General features: G+C 39.4%; 1 long non-coding RNA gene across 1 annotated transcript in view; it reads left to right on the top strand.

Annotated features, from left to right (window-relative positions):
- Positions 1 to 1816: 1816 nt before the first annotated feature.
- The window catches only part of LOC113929337, a 173038-nt gene continuing 154747 nt past the window's right edge, over positions 1817 to 20107 (top strand). The window contains exon 1 of the long non-coding RNA XR_003522166.2: positions 1817 to 1880. This is a non-coding gene — a long non-coding RNA (uncharacterized LOC113929337). The remainder of the gene's footprint in view (positions 1881 to 20107) is intronic.

The following is a 20107-nucleotide window of genomic DNA, read 5'->3' as shown; positions in this document are numbered from 1 at the left end:
GAAAAAGCAAAAAGGGAGCACCGAGGTAACACAGAGGTAAGAATTGCATGAAGCAGCGGCCAATCCCAGGGCTGGGGAACAAAGGGAAGGGGTGAGGTTGATCCGAACCCTGAGCCTCGGAGGAGGTCTCCCTGAGCTGGGACTCAGACCTCTGAGGAGGGGGCTACCACCAGCTACAGATACCTCAGCAGCTCAGGGCTGAGGCTCTGGGGCTGGGAGGGATAAGACTGCTTCTGAATGGGGCACAAAGAGGCAGGAGATTGGAACCAGGTGCCCCCTTCTGGGATGAGGGGCCAGCCAATGTTGGGTTGATGCTAACAGGAACAAGAAGCTAATAGGAAAGAGAGTGTGGCATCTCCTGACTTCTACCTTGCAGTTTCCTTCTAGTGCCCCCTATTGGTAGAGTTGAATATAGAGCCACTGGCAAAGGACAAATGGGGTTGGCAGTGCTCCAGCCCCAGCATCATTGAGCAGAATCTAAGGGGCTAAACTGGGTTTTGGAGCTGAGAAACAATGTCTAAAAGACTGGCACATGGGGCGAATAATTATGTATGGTCGCCAGTAAATCACTAACTTAAAGGAGCTTCACACATGGTGTTTGAAGAGTAAGAGACTGTCTAGTGCAGTGTTGCTACCTCCATGTATCTGGGTACTTTCACTGTTGTGAATATTAACCATGGTGTGTGTGTGTGCATGTGTGTGTGTGTGTTTAAGGATTAGGAAGGGGTCTTGGCCTTTTTCACGTCTGCAGGAGTCCACTCCATCATGCTGGGAATAAACACTATCACTCTCCTCTGAATTAATGAGACTCCAAAATAAATGTTTTCCTTTAGATTACACCTTGTAATTTATGATTCAGCCCCAGAAAAGAAACTTTAGTGTATTGGGAAATGGGAAAAGAAGAGGGTGTACTCAAAAAACTTAATGGGGGCCAGAGCTGGAAGGATTTGGAATAAGGACAAACCCAATTGCCAGTAAACCTCAGCTAAGCTTCATGTCTCCAAATCTTAGAGGCAAGCTAATGGCTTACAGTTTTCTAGTCTTGCTTACATAGTTCCAGGAAGACAGGCAGCTCACAGCCCAGAAAGCTTAGTAACTGAACTTTACATAACACCTGGGAACATAAGAGAATATGTGTGGGGAAGTGATGATGGGGCCATTTGCAGGTTGAAGTTAGCGCCTGGAAATTGTTCATCACCTGCTCAGCAGGCAGAACCACTGGAAACTAAATTGATGGTGATTATGCAAGAGAGGTAAATGGGAGCAGAATAAACACCACGTGAAAGGCATTATGACTGTTGAATGAATTAAAACTGTGGGGCAACTTCGTGTTCCTTGCCTGGGTCTTGTTCAGCTCTCCCTCATCAAACCCTGGTTAAATGGGAGCCCACCACAAGAAGAACAAAGTGTAAAATTGCAAGTGCACTGTTTGATACACTCCCACATGGCACCAAAATAGATAAGTGTTGATCTCATCAACAACATTATCTGCTGGCTGTGTTGTCCCCTGGTATCGAAAATTATCACCAATAGAGGGAAATCAGAGTAGCCAAAAAGTTTTCCAAAGAGTACACTGTTCATCTCATTCTGTCTGAGGGATTCCTGTTGGCAGCACCTAAGGGTTAAAATAGGTGAAGTCATAATGAAATTCATTTAACAGAAAGACTAAAGAGCTTGGGCTCTGGAGTCAGATGAACCTGGTTTCATTCTCTTTTTCCCTGCACTTACTGTGTGTCTGTGATCTTGAGCAAATGACTTATCTAAACCTCAGTGTCTTCATCTCTAAAGTGGGGATCATTCTGTTCCTTCTCTTGCAGTGCATTTGTGAATGCCAAATGAGATGATGCAAATAACATGTTCAACAGAGTTCTTGGCGCGAAGTAAGTGCTCAAGAGATGTTGCTGTTCTATAATTATTATTATTGCTATTAATATTAGTACTCAATGAAAACTTACTATATACTAAGTGGAAGGCTCTACAGATAGATGAATTAGACCTAGTCTCTGCTGCTAGAGAGCTTGCAACCTCCTGCAAAAAGGTGTTTGAGAGCCTTTATTGAGGGAAAATGGCCCAGCTCAGGTGGTGGTGTGGGGATTGGCCCTGGGAGATTTTCATGTAAGACAAACAGCAGGGTATGGGGAAGGAGAACTGTGGATGTAAGGAGAAGGCTGAAAGCAGGGAGGGAGCCTGTGTGTGCAAGGGCTGACTGGGAGTGACCGAGGAAGTAGGAAGAGCTGATTTAGAGAGAACATGCTCTTCCTCTACCTTTGGCTCCCAGTCTTAGGAACCCACAGGACTGGATGAGTGTAAGGGACGTTCTGCCTCTAACTCCTGACTTGGATAAATGGTGCAGTGCTATTGAGCAAACGACAGGGGCCCTGTTAGATGTCATTATGAAATGTGGTGAATTTGTGTCATATTGACAACCCTCTTGCTGTTAAATGGCTATCCACTTGTTACTGAAATTGATGATCGAGGAAAAAGTGTGAGATGGGTTGATTGCAAAATTGTTGGAAAGACCACGACCGGCAGAAACTACTCAATCCTTGGGTTAGGAATGAGCAGGTGGGCCTCCTCTGGGCCTGTCAGCAGACCTTGCTAGGTTCCTTATTGCTCATGACAAATAGGCTCTCAGTATCTCCCGTGAAGAGAAACAGGGTGGCCTGGTTCTAAAAGGCCCCTTGAAAGATTTAAATGTGCTGCCTTGTAGGAGATGAAGGGTGGCGGGACCCTGAAGGCCACAGAGGAAACAGTTGCATGCTGCCAAGATTTAATACACATACAGGTTATTTTGGGGACCATCTAGACCTTCCCTGATAAAAGGAAATAAAGAATCTGTCAATTAAAAGAGTTATTATTTTTTCCGTCCTGCGACAGAATATTAAATCTCAGTTAACATATGTGTTTACCTGAATGGGTTTCTGTGCAATTGCTAGTGTTCAGCTCTCAGCACTCCCTTATCTTTAGTGAGTCCCTTGCAAATTTTGTGAGAACTTTTAGGGTTGATAGGCAATCACTATTCTCTTCCATGTTACTACAGAAATTTGATAAGCCACCGGATTTAAAAACCCCATGAAATGCCACCCCAGCAAAAGGGAGACCATGGCTTTTGGGGTATACATTTTCTTTTTTGTACACATTTTTTTTTCTTACATGGAGGCTGCTATTTTGGGTTGACATGTGCAAACAGACGAAAAAAAGCTTAATCTTAGGTTTAAAAAAAAAAAGCCACTAAATGGTTTATATTTTAGTGAGCCAGTAAAATCCAGAAGTTTTCCTTCTGGATAAAAACTCTTTCCACATAGCATATATTTCCAGAAATAAAAAAATTGGATCATTTTCCTTGTGTTCTCTCTAAATTGGTTTGGCTCTTGGAAAAGGAGTGGCATTTGTGAGGTTTATAGTAAATTCATTCATGGGACACTGGAGCCTGCTGTAAGATATCCTGGAGTCCATGCCATGAGGAAGCTATGGATGAAATACCTTATAATTCAGTCATTTTCAGATCTCATTTTAGTGCTGTGGTGACCAAAGCCCACTGAAGGGAGTTCATTAAGAGGCTTTTATAAACATATATGCTCCAGTGGCAGGTTTGCCCACAAAATGGAGAGATGCATCACAGAAAGTCAAGTTCTAGGATGACATTAAAATTCATTCAGCACATCACACAATTTTATCAAATATTTCCATTGGCCCTGTTTTGGATAACTTTGGATTCATTTATTTATTTATGGTGTAATTAGGCTTAATTGCAAATGTTTAAATACTAATTAAAAATTTAAAAAATTGTTTCCAGAAAGCAGTAGTTGATCTAAAAGAGGATGCTATCTCTAACATTAAGGAAAATGACTATGTTGGCTAGAACATCAAAAATTCACCCACTGCCAAGTATGCCTGGCTTAGAGCAGAGCTTTTTTAGGAAACTTACTGTCTCTGACTCTTCTGATCTGATCATCTTCTCTCTCCTTTTTCTCCTCAAATGTCCTTTCTCTCCTGTCTAGAATGCCCTGTTGTGTCTCTCCTGAGGGTCTGGGTCCCTGGACTTGTCTGTTTAAGTTAGTTTATTTTCCCTCAAATTTCTTCTGCTTAAAATCCTTTATTATGATAATCTGCTTCTCCATTGTTGGTCTATAAAAGTTGTGTTCCTTGGTATTGATGAGGGAGGGGATGGGCCTAGGTTGGACTTGGGAATGTAAAGATATGGATATGATAATAACAAAATCATGGTTATGACTACTACTTATTACTTCATTAATAGCAGCTTTATGGCAGCATTTGGGCAATGGCAACTGAAAATACTCTGTATGTACATCAGTAGTGGGAATGATGAATATATTGGGGTGCACTTATACTGTGGAATGTGGTATGCTATTAAAATTAAAAGTTAGATATACATGTATTGACTAGAAAAGATGGCCAGATTTTTTTAGTTTTTTTTTGAAGGTAAATTTCAACATCATGTGTGTAGTATATATTAGAGTAAAAGAAAAGAAGATATCTTTAAATATGCATTTTTGTTTTATGAATTTGTATAAGTGCAGAGAATGGTGTGAAAATATGCACACCACCCTTCATATTGGCAACATCTGGGAATGAATAGAGGGCTGAGAGGAAGATTATGAACTTAAAAACTCATCTCTGTATTTTTTACTGGTTACAATAAGTGTGTAATTTTGTAATTAAAAATCCAATCAGGTTTAAGATGAAATCTAATATTTAACGAGTTCTTCCTATGGGCAATCACTTCACTAGACTAATAGATTCTAAGAATCCTGATAACTCTATAGGTAGGTATTGATGCAGTTTCTACCTTATAGGTGAGGAAATTGAAGGCTAGAGAAGTGCCCTGTCCAAGTTCACTGAGTGACAGAAGATAATTTGTCATATAGCCACATGTCTGGAAACTGGAGATCTTCTGAGGAGAGTTTAGGGGAAAGCATCAACAGACATGAAATTTTAATTTTCTCTTTAAAAATTTTAAAAATTATTTTAAATAAATGAAATTTTATTTTTAAATAAAAATTTATTTAAAATTTTATTAAAAATTTAAAGAAAATAAATAAAATACAATTTTAATTTAAAAATGTTTATTTCTTACTAATGCATAATTGATGTACAGTATCCTATTAGTTTCAGGTATATATCATAGTGATTTGATATTTATGTATATTATAAAACAATACCCATAAGTCTAGTTACCATCTGTCACCATACAAAGTTATAGAATATTACTGACTACATTTCCTATGCTGTATATTACTTCCCCATGACTTTTTTATTGTATAGCTGAAAGTTAGCTTCCATGTGGAGTATCCATACAAAAGAATGTTATTAGGCACTAAAAAGGACTACAGTACTGATACCATGGTACAACATGGTTCAAGCTTGAAAACATTATTCTAAGTGAAGGAGGTCAGACACAAGGACACAGGAGACCACATGTTATATGATTGCATATATCTGAAATGCCCAGAATGAGCAAATCTATGGAGACAGAAAGTAGACTTATGGCTACCTAGGCCCCAGGGGACAAGGGATCTGGGAATGACTGCAAATGGGTAGAGTTTCTTTTTGCAGGGACAGAAATGTTCTAAAATTAAATTGTGGGAATGGTTGCACAACCCTGTGAATATACTAAAACCCATTGAATTGCACACTTTAAGTGGTTGAATTGGATTGTATGTGAGTTACATCTCAATAAAGTTATTATAAAAAATAGCTCCCTTTATAAACATCTTTTAATGGACAGAACATTCTTGTAGACCCTTCTGCCTAGACTGTCCTGGGTTCTCTTGGCAGAGGACAAGACTCATTTATAATCTGATTTATAAATCAGATTGCTCTGATTTATAGACGTTCAAGGAAACCTGCAAGAAAATGGTAATAGAACAAATGCTCCCAAGGTCTTAATTTTTTTTTTTTTTTTTTTTGTGGCTTTGGTGTCATGTTCAAGAAGCTTGCATAGATCTCTCTACTTCCTTATAATGATCTCCTCAGTAGCCTCTTTTTAAGTCAAAGGCTGCTTCAATTTTGATGAGGTTGTCAAATCCCACCTGGAGTTTTAAGAAGTCCTGGCTCTGGGGTTTATCATTATTTCTTCTTTCAGCCAGATTTTTTTGCCCAACAACTTCAAACAAATTCAATTTCTCAGTTACTGTCTTTTAAGCTTGTCATTCTTTTCACTTACTCTTTCCTCTATACAGGTTCAGTTGTGAGTTTTCAGTTGCCCAAACACTATTAACAACAGCTATTTTATTTTATTAGTAAAATAGTTATAACTACAATGGCTTTTAAAAATTAAAAATAAATTACTACTAGCAACAGGTTAAAATTACTCTCAGAAACTTTCTGTTATGTCTGTTATCATAGTCACTCTTACCATTTGGGTAACAACTCACAGTGCCACTACTGAGATGACTGGAAAAAATAAAAACCTTAATATGCTAATGAGGATGACTTGTCAAAAAGTCCAACGAATATTTATTGAGTGTAGATTATGTTTAGGACACTGGAATTTTTATGGGAGATAGAAAAAACCTGTTGGGGAGATCAGGCTTGCAAGACTATAAGGTTGAGAAACAATGGAAGAGTTAGCAATAAATACCCCCAATGCTAGAATTATTTTTTTTAATTTTTAAATTTTTAAATATTTGTTTATTTTAAAGATTTTATTTATTTATTTGACAGAGAGAGACAGCCAGAGAGAGAACACAAGCAGGATAAGTGGGAGAGAGAGAAGCAGGCCTCCCGCCGAGCAGGGAGCCCGATGTGGGGCTCGATCCCAGGATCCTGGGATCGTGACCTGAGCCGAAGGCAGACACTAAATGACTGAGTCACCCAGGCTCCCCCCTAATGCTAGAATTGTTAATTGTTCTAAGTATAAAAGGGGCCTTTGTTAATTCATTTACGAAACAACTGTTTATTCAGCACCCCTGTTTAAAATTTTTATTTTAATTTATTTTAAATTTAATTTAATTTTATTATGTTATGTTAGTCACCATACAATACATCATTAGTTTTTGACGTAGTGTTCCATGATTCATCGTTTTCGTATAACACCCAGTGCTCCATGCAGTACGTGCCCTCCTTAATACCCATCACCGGGCTAACCCATCCCCCCACCCCCCTCCCCTCTAAAACCGTCAGTTTGTTTCTTGGAGTCCATAGTCTCTCATGGTTCGTCTCCCCCTCCAATATCCCCCCTTTCATTTTTCCCTTCCTTCTCCTAATGTCCTCCCTGCTATTCCTTATGTTCCACAAATAAGTGAAGCCATATGATAATTGACTTTTTCTGCTTGACTTAATTCACTTAGCATAATCTCCTCCAGTCCCATCCATGTTGATGTAAAAGTTGGGTATTCATCCTTTCTGATGGCTGAGTAATATTCCATTGTATATATGGACTACATCTTCTTTATCCATTCATCTGTTGAAGGGCATCTTGGCTCTTTCCACAGTTTGGCTATTGCAGACATTGCTGTTATGAACATTGGGGTGCATATGGCCCTTCTTTTCACTACATCTGTGTCTTTGGGGTAAATACCCACTAGTGCAATTGCTGGGTTCAGCATTTCTTTTATGCAAGCTCTTAGGGGTGAAGCTGATCCTTTGTGGGGTTGGAAGCTTGATGAGGGTGCCCTCTCTCTCCTTTTCCAGGAAGTAGCATGGAAAACTTCTAAGCCTCAGTGGGTTTCCAGTCCATGAGAGGACAGGCATGGGTGCAGTGACTCCACTATGACTCTACTCCAGTCCCTTAGACCCAGGCATGAGGTCTCCTGCCCTGGGCCCTGCCTTTCAAAGACCCCATATTAGCTGCCTCTGTGGAGGGAGGAGCCAGTGGGGCCATGGGGAGGTGCCCACCCAGCATCCACACCATCTTGCTCTAGACACTGTGAGTACTGGGGCCCTGGACTTCCCTGCCCAGATGGCTCAAGTCAGCTTCCAGGACCTGTGCAGGTCTCTAGCCTGGGTCCATCTATGCTGCTGGTGTGAGCATCTCTGGGCAAGAGAAGGAGGGGCGGTGTCAAAGGGCAGCTCTTTGTAAGTAAGTGAATGTGGACAGAGCTTGGAAGTGCAGGTTGGGGTGCTTATAAGCATGTGTATAAGGTGCGTCGTGATATAAGAAAAGAAGGGGAGTGGGCCACAGGCCAGAAGCTGACTCTTCCCACCCACCTGGTTCTGCACTAGAACTTGGAGGAGTTAGAGAATTTTAAATTTATAGAATTTAAAATTAGTGTTATGATAGAGGGAGGAGCAACACCTTATGATGAGGCAGCTTCATAGGAGGGCTGACATTTGCCTTGGGCTTTGAAAGATCTGTTTAATCAGTATTTTCCAGCACTTACATTGCAGTAGGCACGTTCCTAGGCACTGAGATACCTAGAGAGATCTGCTTTGTCCTTGCCAGCAGGGAATGTGCAATCTAATAAAGGATTGAGATTTGGAAACAAAAACTGCCATGAAGTAAGTTAGGCCCCAAAGTGGAGATTCTACAGCATGTACTGGGGACATATAGCTCTTCCTGGGAGGTAATCTGTCAAGGCTTCACAGAAGTCTTTGATTTGCATCCAGATTTGGGTCTTTGATTTGGTTCCAGAAGACTGAGTAGGAGTTTTCAAGTAGATAGGAGGATAACTGAAAACCATTCTGGGCAGAAGAGAATAGCATCCCTTTCTGGTGTGGTATGATTGAGGAACTGCACATAGTTTGGGATGGGTTATAGTGTAGTCTTTCTCTATGGAGAGAGTGATCAATGATATTTGTTCTTCAGTGTATTAAGCAGCTACTTTGGTCAGGCACTAAGAGGTCTAGACTAAGCCTGGGTAGAGGTTAGAGAGGATGGATGGTTTGATATTTGATATCGTTTGATATGATAAAGCGTTTGCAATTTATCCAGAACGCTATGGGAACTATTATAGTTATTTAAGTAAGAAACTAGAGGAAAGACAAGATAGGAGACTACTGCAATGGTCCAGGCAAAAGTTGAGGATGGCAGTGTCAATGGGGGCTAGGAGGGGAGGGAAGATAATACACATGACTTATCCAGTTGATATAGTAAAAAGAGGAAAGGCTAGAATTAGTATTTTCAGGTTGTAAGGACCAGCATTGTGTGTGGTGATGGCTATTTATTAGGCTAGGATGAACAACGTATTTAGTTAGAGCGAGAATGGTGAGTATTAGATTCTGTTTTGGATATACTGAGTCACTGAGGTCAGATAACCATATAGAAATGTCTAATGGGCATTTGGAACTATGAATCCAAACTCAGATAAGAATTGTGAACTAAGTATGTAGATTTGTGAACATAGACACAATAGAAAAAAACCCTACGGGACTAGATGGAATTGTGCATTTATTAAATACCCAGTGCATACCAGGAATTATATGAGGTTCTGGGGGTATGCCAGTTAAATAAGGTACTATTTCTTTTAAGTATCTTATGGTTTATGTGGAATTCAGAGGGTTGGATAGAGCCAAAATTATATTCTGTAGGGAAGGATGAATCTTAAATAAGTGTTTTATTTTTTGTTTGTTTTCCAGATTCAAAGAAGTTGGATATATAAAGAGAAAGGAGGATTTTATGAGCTAGAGAAGAATGTTTAGATGGAATGACTATTAATACTGGTAGGATAGATGGTGGTGTTTAGAGAAGGGGGCATCAGGTTTTATCATTTAGGACATGGAGCTAAGGCCCTGTGTGAACCGTGGGAATGGCTGCTGATGGGCTGAGCGAGAGGGAGTGATGGTCCCAGAAGGCTTAGGAACTGTGAGATCAGGAGTTGGGTGACCCAAAGTCCTAGAAGATGGCACAGGTTGTGGTGCATTCATCCTCACTGGATATCATTGGAGAGCCCCTGGAGGTGAATGGGAGATGACGTCAAGGAAAGGTAGAGGTGGCAAAGCTAATAACCTCCATGAGTTTCCAAGGCAGAGTGGGTTTCATTTAAGGCAGGAAGGATCAGTGATGACTTGGGAAGAAGCTTACATTACTATTTGTTTTCATAGTATCTGTTGGAGATGGTTATATGGACTTGGGGTTAACATTCCATAATGTGATTCCATGGTGATGAGGACATTTGTTTGCCAAGGAAATTGCATAGGGATTGGTGGAAAGAATTGGGAAGTAGGTCAACTTTAGTGGCTAGGTCATTGGACAGGAGACTCAGAGCAATATTGGGAGAGGGTTTGGCAATGGCCTTGAATTTCAGGTGGTGACAGGTAAGGAGGAATGCATAGTTTCATCCTGGTTCTGAAACATTCAGAACACTGGCACAAAGTGATAAAACACAAATATAGCATTTTGGAATGGGATTTTGTGTTGAAATTTTTCAGTGATAAAACTCAGGTAATGGAGTGCCATTGTTGCCACAAGTCTGTTTCTCTTGCTTGTCTGTGTGAATCTGGGTAGAACCCCCTTGAAAATAAATGCTATTTTGGGAATGTTGAGGGTATCATTTTCTCCTCTCCATCCAAAAGGACATAGAGCATTCCAGGAAGAGGGATTGCCAGAAGTGCAAGCATAGAGATGTGAAAGTGTGTGGGAGTTTGGGAATTGATGAGACACAGGGCTCAGAGATTGAAGAGATGAAGAGTGAAACTGAAGGAGGTAGAGGGTTCTGGAAGGGCCTTGAATGTCACGCAGAGGAATTGGTTTTATTCTGCAGTAAAAGAGGACTGACATGAACAGCAGTTCTGTGGTTTGTAAATGTAGAGAAATGGGAACAATGTAAGGGTGGGACAGCCAAGAATAGACAGAGCTGTCAAGAGGCCAGTCGATGCTATTGGCCGCTCAATAATGAAGAACACATGGTACTTGCCTTTGAGGTGATTTTAAACTAGTCAAATGGAACAAAGAGTATAACTAGTTACAAGGTAGAATGTGATAATGTGAAAAGAGAGATTTAAAATACCATCCTGATCAGAGGAAGGGGATCAGGAAATTCTTCATGAAGGAGGTGGCCTATGGTCTACACATGACGGGGAGGCAGGGTTTTGATTTGTGGTAATGAAAGGCGGAAAGAAGGTATTTTGGCCCAAAGTATAGAATGTATTTGAGGGAAGAAAGACAGGTCCATTTAGTTCGTAGCAGGCATTCTTTTTTTTTAAGATTTTATTTATTTATTTGACAGAGAGAGACACAGCGAGAGAGGGAACACAAGCAGGGGGGAGTGGGAGAGGGAGAAGCAGGCTACCCACCAAGCTGGGAGCCCGATGCGGGGCTCGATCCCAGGGCTTTGGGATCATGACCTGAGTCGAAGGCAGACGCTTAATGACTGAGCCACCTAGGTGCCCCTGTAGCAGGCATTCTTTACTGTTTTTTGTGCCATCGATCTGTGTGACAGTCTGGTGAAGTCTATGGCCTCCTTAGTATAATATTTTATAAGTATAAATTAAAATAATAAGATTGCAAAGGAAAACAATTGTATTAAAGTCATCAATAAAGTAAATACATTTGTATTTAGTAATATATACATTTTATATAGCAATAGTAATAGTAATATATAGTATAATATATACATTTTATTAACAATATAATAAATAAGCTCTAGCAGCAATCTAATAATGACTATAATTCCAAGTTGATGAGCTTAGGTGATATTTTGGGATATCTGCAACAACTGCAATGTGATATGAGAATATCTGAGATCTCAATTGTTGACAAAAATTACTGGTGCTGCTAATAAATACTGGTGGTTTGGTGCCTACAGTCATAGTTGAAGAAAGTACAAAGTTTGAGTGATTATTGAAAATAAAGATGAATGTCTTCCCCATACAAGTTCATATACTCTGTAAATTCTATCCATAGATACCTGGGGAATCATGGTCCCCAGTTAAGAACTCCTATAGAAAATGGGATTCAGCAAAGTAATACACCACAGTGTTGTTCTAAGTTGTGAGTTCTTCCAGGACTTTAAGATAGTATTTGATTTACAAGATCAAGATTTATTCAACACCTCATTCAAGGACCATGCTTACTGAGTAAACCAAGAACACCCACGATGTTGCAGTTTTTTAGGCCACCGATATGTTTTGCCCTCTGTTGCCTAAGAAGACCTCTTGACTATATTTGCAGAACGCGGAGAGTGATCTTCCCAAATTTGCAGAAGGGCATCAAGTGCAAGGTGTAGAACAGAGGTCTGAGTAGCCTACGCAGAGAGTGGCACAGTGTGGTCTTTGTCTTCCAAACCTGGGGGAGGAGGTGGAGAATAGGAGAGATGCTGCTTGTTGTCCTGGACCAAGGGGCTAGTCCTTGACTTTTTTGTTTGGCGCTGCTTAGCTATTTGTTAGTTGGAAAAATCTTAGTAAAACACAAATGGAGCAGTTAGATGGACAGATGGAAGGACAAAATAAGCAGAAGGAAAAAGTGAGCCGGGCATTGGAAAGGCTTTTTTGGTGGAAGGTGTGTCCAAAGGCCCCAGTCTTCAGCAATGAGATTTTCCTCTGTGCCTGGGGCTCAGTGTGGATGGCTGTCTTTTGGTTTTGGAATATGACAAAAGCTGCGGATATGGCTGCTTACTTTAGAGACAAATAAGGGCCCCTTTGTTTTCAGCCAAGTGGGAACAAAAGGGCTTTACGTACGTGGCTTTAGTCATAGCCTGACCACACAGAACGGGAAACCCTGGACACTGGGAGCTCCTGAGACACAGAGAAAACAGACCTTTTTAGCCTTCTACTTCATCCTTTCTTCCCTGGGCAGTGTGAGTCGACAGCAATGTGGTCAGCATTGTGCTCGTGAAATTCACTCTTTATTCACTTTATGACTGCTGTTCCTTGTACCTCCTGGCCCCTGGGGACACCTAGCATGGCTTTGATTTCAAAGGCCTCAGGGCATCCCAGATAGGCTGCTTCATGGTTCTTGTCATCCCCCATATGATGCCCATGCTCACAAATAATGTCAATTGTACCAATCACTGCACAAAGGATTGATTCTCTCTGCAAAGGCAGTATGGAAACATCTGATGTTGTAGCCAGCCATCTGGCTACCTTTGGGGACTGAACATGCATATTAATTTAATCTTTTGTTTATTACCTAGTTCCCTCTCAAACATGTAGGTGGTGTTAATTGCAATGTATGTTAAGCAGCCTCCCCACTGCAATCCATCCTTTCAATCCCAATCGTTGGGCAATTACTGCTACTAATATACTTCTAGTTGAGTGTACCAACAAGCAGGGTGGACTGCCTGTGCCTGTTTCTCTTGGAGGATGATCAGTCAGTCAGCTTTTCTGGCTCTTTATGATGTAAAGAGGAACTATATTATTAAAATGTTTAATTTTCTAAAGTGAAGAAATTCAAAAGGAGTTTCTTGGGAAAGTGGAGTGCATTGAAGGAATAGTACCGTCTGCAACTCATTTACATAAAAGGTATAAAAGATTTGGGTAGGTCAGATTTTCACTGGACTTATAGCCAAAATAAAGTCCTAAGACAGATAGTTTGGCCTGTCTTAAATGGATTCTAGTCACTAGTTTGCAACATCAGTACACTCAAAGACCACATGGCCCATAAATATCCTTTTTCTGCTTGCCAAGGAAATGAACAAGCCAGACCGACAATCTAGTCTTGACAGGGGCACCTGTGTTATATTGACTTCTCCTTTTTCTTCTTCTAATAACACATGAACTACCAACTACAAAGGAAAGTAGCATCTGATTCTACAAAGCAGGAAGTCAAGGAGAGAGATAGTGGCTGGTTAACCAGATCACCATATACTCTACATTGGTCCCTAATTCCTCTTTCAACCAGGACAGGAAGTTGTCCCTGCAAATCCGAGGTAGAAAGATTTTTCCATCTCAGAAAGTGACTTGGAAGAAGGTACAGAGATAGGAATGGAAAAGAAATATAAAGAAGCAAAATTTTAGGGTAAAACTCATATGTGATATTCTTTCATGATTTTTCTTTAACTGACCTTTCAATGATATGTGATAGAGAAATCTATTTGTAATTCCCAATCCTAATCTTTCAGGGTATAGAGTTGGGCAAGAGTAGAAAAAGCTTATGACCCAGAATGGGAAGGGAAAAGAAAATGGGAAAATTTAGGGATTTTTAGAACTCCTTAAGGAACATACAGTTTGAATCTCTCCCAGAACCAACATTTTGAAAAATAATCAGAGCTTTAAGCTTAGCATCTTTTTTTTTTAAAGAAAATAAAAGAAAATATATATACACAAATACATCTTCTATTTTATTTGTTTGTAATGTCACAAAGATAGGTAGCTGGGTAGCCATTTGTCTTTCCATGGGTCTGCAGTCAATGCAAATTTCTGGGTCTCAGAAATAAAACACTGCTTTTCTTATCCTTACTCTCTGTGTCATGCAGGCTACACTGAGACATACATACTTTGAGTGGCTTAAAGGGAAACCAGGCTGGCAAAAATGTAATCTGTTGACTTAACATTGTTTTCATGTTTTGTAAGGACAAATTGAGTAAAAAAACCTAAGACAAGTAATATACAAACATGGATTCACTCTCTACAACAGGGATTGCTGGAGATGACTTTTTTATTTTTTAAGATTTTATTTATTTGACAGAGAGAGCATAAGCAGAGGGAGAGAGAGGGAGAAGCAGGCTCCCTGCTGAGCAAAAAGCCCGATGTGGGACTTGATCCCAGGACCCTGGGATCATGACCCAGGCCGAAGGCAGCTGCTTAACCAACTGAGCCACCCAGGTGTCCCTGGAGATGACTTTTAGAATAAAGATGTAGATTGATTATTTAACAATTTTTGGCTATTTTACATTTTGTTCCTAAATCCCCTAAATTGTGACTTGCTAATAATTTTTATCAGATTAGTTTGGAAATTAAAACTATTCATTTTTTTCTTTTTTTTTTGCCAAGTAGAAAATCTGAAGCATGTAGCATGTTATATTGCAAATAATGGACATCTAATAAATGCTTGTTGCATAAATGTCAAGCTCAGCACTGAAATCTTGTGACTTTCTCCTGATTCTGGGCATGTTTATAAGCACACCATATATTTTTAATAATAATTACCTTTCTCACAAAGTGCATTCACATATATTCCTTATAGCATTATTATTATTTCTTTTTACTGAGAAGACCCCTTTCAATATTTCTTATAGGGCTGGTTTGGTGTTCGCAATTCTTTTAGTTTTTATTTGTCCTGGAAGCTTTTTATCTCTCCTTCTATTTTCAGTGACAGCCTAGCTGGATATAGTATTCTTGGCTGCATATTTTTCTCATTTAGTGCTCTGAATATATCATGCCAGTCCTTTCTGGCCTGCCAGGTCTCTGTGGATAGGTCTGCTGCCAGTCTAACATTTCTGCCATTGTAGGTTACAGACCTCTTGTCCCGAGCTGCTTTCAGGATTTTCTCTTTGTCTCTGAGACTTGTGAATTTTACTATTAGATGTCGGGGTGTTGACCTATTTTTATTGATTTTGATGGGGGTTCTCTGTGCCTCCTGGATTTTGATGCCTGTTTCCTTCCCCACATTAGGGAAGCTCTCTGCTATAATTTGCTCCAATATACCTTCTGCCCTCCTCTCTCTTTCTTCTTCTTCTGGGATCCCAATTATTCTAATATTGTTTCATCTTATGGTATCACTTACCTCTCGAATTCTCCCCTTGTGATCCAGTAGTTGTTTATCTCTCTTTTTCTCAGTTTTTTAATTCTCCATCATTTGGTCTTCTATATCACTAATTCTCTCTTCTGCCTAATTTATCCTAGCAATTAGAGCCTCCATTTTTGATTGTACCTCATTAATAGCCTTTTTGATTTCAACTTGGTTAGATTTTAGTTCCTTTATTTCTCAAGAAAGGGATTCTCTAGTATCTTCTATGCTTTTTCCAAGCCCAGCTAGTATCTTTATAATTATCATTCTGAGCTCTGGTTCCGACATCTTACTAATGTCTGTATTGATTAGGTCCCTGGCAGTCGGTACTGCCTCTTGTTCTTTTTTTTTGAGGTGAATTTTTCTGTTTTGTCATTTTGTCCAGAGAAGAATAGTTGAATGAGAGAACAAAATGCTAAAAGGGTAACAATGACCCTAGAAAAATATGCACTAAACAAATCAGAAGAGATCCAAAACCCGGGGGAAAAGAAAGGGGAAAAAAAAAAGAATATAATCAGGCTGGTGAACAGAACAGAGCCACACACTAGATTTTGGGTGTATTTTGGTATGTTAGAAGAAACTGGCTTCCAAAATTTTAAAGAAAGAAAAACTTATATATATACAAAAATAAGGTAAATATGATGAAGGGATGGAATATGACTGTAAAAGTGAAAATTAAAAAAGATTTTAAAAAGGAATTGATAAAATAATATGTTGGTTGAAAAGGAAAGAAGAAAAATTCAAAAAAAAAAGAAAAAGAAAAAACAAAGAGAATTAAAAAAATTAACTTTGAAAGACTAAAGAATCATGGGAAAAAAGCCATGAATTCTCTGTGCTATATTCCCCTAGTGTTGGAGTTTGCCGTTCTCATTGATCTGTAAACTTGGTGTTGGCTGGATGTTCTTGTGGATCTTTTGGGGGAGGGGCCTGTTGCAGTGATTCTCAAATGTCTTTGGCCGGAGGTGGAATTGCCCCACCCTTGCTGGGTCCAGGCTAAGTAATCTGCTTGGGTTTGCTCTCGGGAGCTTTTGTTCCCTGCAAGCTTTCCACACAGCTTTGGAGGATGAGAGTGAAAATGGTGGCCTCCCAATTTCCACCCCAGAGGAGCCAAGAACTTGGGCCCCACTCTTCAGTGGGCCCCAGAGAAAAGCAGTCAGTCTCTCCTGTCTTCCCGGTCTCCGGCCACACTCTGTGCTCACCCGGCCTGTGACTGAGCGTGTCTATCTCTGGCACCCGACTCAGTGTGGAGTCTCCAAACCCAGCAGATCCTCGTGGTGCCTCCCGCACTGCTCCTCCTGGGGGAGAAAGGGGAGTCTCCCTGGCTCTGCTGCTTGTTGGGTCCCTGCTGGAAGAGCAGTGGCCCAACTGTGCCGTGGATCATGGTTTATGGCAACCTCAAGCTGAGAGCCCACTCTCCTGCTCTGTCTTTGCAGCCGGCTTCCCCACTCCCATACCTGGGAGCTCTGCCACACTCAGGCGCCCTGGTCTTTCTGTGACCGCAAGGGTCCTGAGACCATACTATCCCAGCGAGTGTTCCATCCCCTGCTTAGCCACTGGAGCGATATCCCTCAGTGGAGCAGACTTCTAAAAGTTTCGATTTTGTGCTCCACTGCTCTATCACTTGCCGGTAGCTGGCTGGCAGAGGCTCCCTCCCCCTGTGGTCTATCTTCCCAAATATCGCCTCGGATTCACTTCTCTGCAAGTCCGACCTTCCAGAAAGTGGTTGCTTTTCTGTTCATAGAATTACTGCTATTCTTTTCTTTGATCTCCTTTTGAGTTTGTTGGTGTTCAGAATGGTTTGATACCTATCTAGCCAAATTCCTGGGACCAGATGAAATTTAGGTCTCCTACTCCTCAGCCATCTTGCTCCTCCCCCCTATTTTTTTCTTTTAGAGTAGGATACTGGGATTCATAAGGTTTCAGTGGCTTATACTTTTAAATTATTTTTTTGTCCATCATTTCATCATGAAAATTTCAAGCCATTTCTAATGTTCTTCTTTCTCTTCTGATGATCCAAGTTTCCATCAAGACTGAAGAACTTCCTTCTGAATGGTTTTGGATGCATTGTCAGTGTTGAGCTATCTTGGTGACAATCCTGGACATTGGTGAAATTGGAGGATGAGAGTATTTAAGCTTAAAAGAACTTTGAAAGAAGTAGTGGTCAGGAAATTATACAACTCTGTGTATAACATTTCTTATCATACAGGGCTACTGTGGTAAATTCTGTATTCTGTTTGTCTGAAAATGTCTTTATTTTACTTTTTTTTTTACTTTCATTTTTGAAGGATATTTTCACTGAATCTAAAATTCTGGGTTTAGAATTATTTTTTTTTTAGAACTTTAAATATGTTGTTCTTCTGTTTTCTGGTTTGTTTGTGATGAGAAGCTAACTATCATTTGAATCATTCTTTCCCTATATGTAATGATTTTTCTAGATATTTTTCTTTATCTTTGTATTTTTAGCAGTTTATGATGTGTTCAGTCACGGTTTTATATTTGTATTCATTCTGCTTGGGGTTCATTAAGCTTCTTGAACTTGTAAATTTATGTCTTTCACTGAATTTGTGGAATTTTTGGCTCTTAATTTTTAAACATTTTTCTGTTCATTCTCTCTTTCCTGTCCTCTAGAACTCCAGTTGTGGTAACTTTTACTTTGATATTTTCCCATAACTCTTCATTCATTTTTTCCCCCCAATCTTTTCTTTGCTTTTACATTAGAGAATTTCGCTGGTGTATTTCTAAATTCACTGATTCTTTTCTCTATGTCACCTCCATCCTGTTATCAAGGTGAATTTTTTTATTTTAACCCAGTAAAATTAGGTAAATTTTTTTTTTTCACCCAGTGGGAAAAAAATTTTTTTTTTGTTACCTGGTGAAACTTTTTTCCCCAGATATTTTATTTTTCATTTTTAGAATTTTTATGTGGATTTCTAAAAATAGTTACTGGTTATCTGTTGACCTGCCTTTCTTTTCATCTATGAAAAGCATACTCTTCTTTCTGTCAATGAGCATAGTTAAAATAGATCCTTTAACACATCTGGGCCATCTCATGGTTGGTTTCTTGAGATTGTCTTTTCTCTTGAGAATGGCTTGCTTTTTCTATATGTGGAGTATATCACTTATTCTGCTATTGTTTTTGACTTGTTCTGTTGTTATAGGTGAAAATATGAATATGAAAATTAAAGTTTTTTTTAATTCTTTTTTTAAAGATTTTATTTATTTGAGATAGCATGAGCTGAGGGCGGGGGAGGAGCAGCAGAGGGAGAGGGAGAAGCAGGAGGCTCCCTGCTGAGTAGGGAGTCTGAACCCTGAGATCATGACCTGAGCCGAAGGCAGACGCTCAACCAACTGAGCCACCCAGGTGCCACTGAAAGTTTAATCATAGTCTCTCCAAGACCTTTCAAAAGATGGGAACCAGTGTAATTGAAGTAGAAGTTCCGGTGTGAATGCACCTTTCCATAAATAGGCTGACCTATTATGTAGGAAATGTAGTTTCTGGAATTTACATTTTGACTTTGTGTCTAGTATATGATACAAGTTTCTTCTCCTTTGGAAAAAAGCTAAGTCAAAAATTTTTTTTTGTTGTTTTATTCTCATGGTGATATTCAGACTCATTTATTCAAAGCATAAATAGTACTCTGTACGTTCCATTGGCTAAACTGGTTATTATAGTGTTATTCTTTAAGGATAGAAATGACTGCTTTCTCCAGTAATTTTGTGCCCTACACATAGTAGGTATTTAGACAGGATATGTTTAACTTGTATCTAGTAGGATGGAAAAAATCCTAAATAGTGTTCTTTGGCAATATATTACTTTCGTTTGAGAGTTTATTGAATTCATTTCCCTCAAGTTTTTTGGTTTTAGGATAATTAAATATTGATAGACATGTTATGACAAGTAATATTGCTCCTTTATTTAATGGTCTTTTTTATTTAGTGTAAAGATGGAAGACTTTTAAAAAAATATTCTCAGTCACTTTCCAAGTGAGGGGGAAAAACCCCTAAAACTTTATATAAACTAATAAAATCCTTCTAATTCAAAATGCCACTTGAAATGGAAACTGTTAAACTTAGATAAGGATATTGGGAAATAGTATTCATGCCATCAGTGCCTACCAAGTTGAACTGTGTGGTTTCAGATGCATTATTAGCATTGAGCTATCTTAGTGACATCCTAGATATTGGTGAAATTGGGGGATGAGGATACTTAAGCTTAAAAGAACTTTGAGAGAAGTGATGGACAGGAAATTAGACAACTCTGTGTATGAAAGCTCTTTTTCTCTTTGGTTTCAGCCCACTAAATTGGATATTTTTGGGGAAAATATTTGCTTTGTAATCTGTATAAAAGAGCTGTGATGTGCCCTGGGTGTTATATGTAACTAATGAATCATTGAACACTACATCAAAAAATAATGATGTACTATATAGTGGCTAACTAACTGAACACAATAAAAAAAAAAGAGTTTATACTTTTCATTGCTGTGACTGTCATTTTCATATTTATAAATCAATGAGCAATATTACATTTCCCCCTATTCA

This window comes from Zalophus californianus, chromosome 5, assembly GCF_009762305.2.
Source record: "Zalophus californianus isolate mZalCal1 chromosome 5, mZalCal1.pri.v2, whole genome shotgun sequence".
Classification (NCBI taxonomy): Eukaryota; Metazoa; Chordata; class Mammalia; order Carnivora; family Otariidae; genus Zalophus; species Zalophus californianus.
The sequence above is the reverse complement of the archived record's forward strand: the minus strand, read 5'-3'. Positions and strand labels throughout refer to the sequence as shown.